Source organism: Brachycentrus maculatus, unplaced genomic scaffold (genome assembly GCF_059751285.1).
Source record: "Brachycentrus maculatus isolate JH-2025_06_01 unplaced genomic scaffold, ASM5975128v1 h1tg001019l, whole genome shotgun sequence".
NCBI lineage: Eukaryota > Metazoa > Arthropoda > Insecta > Trichoptera > Brachycentridae > Brachycentrus > Brachycentrus maculatus.
The window spans coordinates 20,001-23,010 of NW_028281732.1; positions in this window are offsets into that span (position 1 = coordinate 20,001).

Below are 3,010 nucleotides of genomic sequence, written 5' to 3' on the forward strand. Positions count from 1 at the left end.
TACATCATAAATTTATATTCCTCCGTCGTCTTCGATAATTACTTATCGTGACGATGGAGGGGAGATTTTTTTTTCAAGTGCACACGCCGAGACGCTCGTGACGGTATCGCCTCCTTTTCATTTTCTGAACGCTTGTGTGATGTTTTAAAAACAAAAAACTTCATTACAATTTTTACAGAGCTATACGCCGAGACGCTCGTGACGGTATCGCCTCCTTTCCATTTTCTGAACGCTTGTGATGTTTTGAAAACAAGAACCTTTCTTACAATTTTTACAGAGCTATACGCCGAGACGCTCGTGACGGTATCGCCTCGTTTTAAAAATGTACACATACGAAGAAGTCATATTTTGCTCTTCAAATAGAGTTTTCAAATAATAAAATCAAATGTGTCGTTGTGTGATGGAGTGAGGAGGATTTTCACAGAGCTATACGCCGAGACGCTCGTGACGGTATCACCTCGTTTTGAAAATTTACACACGTTTTTCTTCAAAGCTCGAAACAAATATGTCGCTGTGTGATGGAGTGAGGAGGATTTTCACATAAGTATACGCTTAGACGCTCGTGACGGTATCGCCTCGCTTTTAAAAAATGGTACAGATATGAAGGAGTTATATTATGCTTTCAAGTTTGAATAAATCAATTCAAATGTGTTGTTGTGTGATGGTAGTTTTTTTTTATTTTTTTTTACTTTATTAATGTATATCTGGTTTAAGGCCTAGGATTACTTGGCACAATCAGGCATGTCTAATATTTGAAAGCGGCCGGGCGGCAATCGCGAGTACCCTACGCTGCGCGAGTACTACGAGTCGGAGTGGCAGTTCGTTTAGATAATACAAAATACTATACAAGGAGGGGTGAACGGCGGGAGTAGCTATGATCGGCCTAAGGTTGCCGAATGCCTCGCCGTCTGACATTAATTCGACCCTCTCGATGGCTCGTCGGGAATGGCCCGGATCGAGCTCTCGACGCGGTCAAGCGGCCGCGCGTACCCCACACTGCGCGGGTACTACGAGTGGGAGTTAATATAATATTATACGAGGATTATTAATACATAATATAACACAAGGAAGGGTGAACGGCGGGAGTAGCTATGAACGGCTTAATGCCTCGCCGTCTGACATTCGTCGGGGAGTACGAGTGATTGTTTATTCATGTGAGAGATAACAGAGAGTCGGAGTGATGGATTATTTACAATAGATAATATTATTAATTGAATAAATCAATTAATCAATATAAGGTTATTAATGAGAAGGGTGAACGGCGGGAGTAGCTAAGATCGGCCTAAGGTTGCCGAATGCCTCGCCGTCTGACATTAATTCGACCCTCTCGATGGCTCGTCGGGAATGGCCCGGATCGAGCTCGCGACGCGGTCAAGCGGCCGCGCGTACCCCACACTGCGCGGGTACTACGAGTGGGAGTTAATATATAATATTATACGAGGAGTTATTAATACATAATATAACACAAGGAAGGGTGAACGGCGGGAGTAGCTATGATCAGCTTAAGGTTGCCAAATGCCTCGCCGTCTGACATTAATTCGACCCTCTCGATGGCTCGTCGGGAATGGCCCGGATCGAGCTCGCGACGCGGTCAAGCGGCCGCGCGTACCCCACACTGCGCGGGTACTACGAGTGGGAGTTAATATATAATATTATACGAGGAGTTATTAATACATAATATAACACAAGGAAGGGTGAACGGCGGGAGTAGCTATGATCAGCTTAAGGTTGCCAAATGCCTCGCCGTCTGACATTAATTCGACCCTCTCGATGGCTCGTCGGACAAGGCCCGGATCGAGCTCTGAACGCGGTCAAGCGACGCCGACGCGCGGCAATCGCGAGTACCCTACGCTGCGCGAGTACTACGAGTCGGAGTGTTTGTTCGTTTAGATAATGTATATATATATATATATATATATATATATATATATATATATATATATATATATATATATATATATATATATATATATATATATATATATATATATATATATAAAATATTATATAAGGAGGGGTGAACGGCGGGAGTAGCTATGAACGGCTTAATGCCTCGCCGTCTGACATTCGTCGGGGAGTACGAGTGATTGTTTATTCATGTGAGAGATAACAGAGAGTCGGAGTGATGGATTATTTACAATAGATAATATTATTAATTGAATAAATCAATTAATCAATATAAGGTTATTAATGAGAAGGGTGAACGGCGGGAGTAGCTAAGATCGGCCTAAGGTTGCCGAATGCCTCGCCGTCTGACATTAATTCGACCCTCTCGATGGCTCGTCGGGAATGGCCCGGATCGAGCTCGCGACGCGGTCAAGCGGCCGCGCGTACCCCACACTGCGCGGGTACTACGAGTGGGAGTTAATATATAATATTATACGAGGAGTTATTAATACATAATATAACACAAGGAAGGGTGAACGGCGGGAGTAGCTATGATCAGCTTAAGGTTGCCAAATGCCTCGCCGTCTGACATTAATTCGACCCTCTCGATGGCTCGTCGGGAATGGCCCGGATCGAGCTCGCGACGCGGTCAAGCGGCCGCGCGTACCCCACACTGCGCGGGTACTACGAGTGGGAGTTAATATATAATATTATACGAGGAGTTATTAATACATAATATAACACAAGGAAGGGTGAACGGCGGGAGTAGCTATGATCAGCTTAAGGTTGCCAAATGCCTCGCCGTCTGACATTAATTCGACCCTCTCGATGGCTCGTCGGGAATGGCCCGGATCGAGCTCGCGACGCGGTCAAGCGGCCGCGCGTACCCCACACTGCGCGGGTACTACGAGTGGGAGTTAATATATAATATTATACGAGGATATTAATACATAATATAACACAAGGAAGGGTGAACGGCGGGAGTAGCTATGATCAGCTTAAGGTTGCCAAATGCCTCGCCGTCTGACATTAATTCGACCCTCTCGATGGCTCGTCGGGAATGGCCCGGATCGAGCTCGCGACGCGGTCAAGCGGCCGCGCGTACCCCACACTGCGCGGGTAA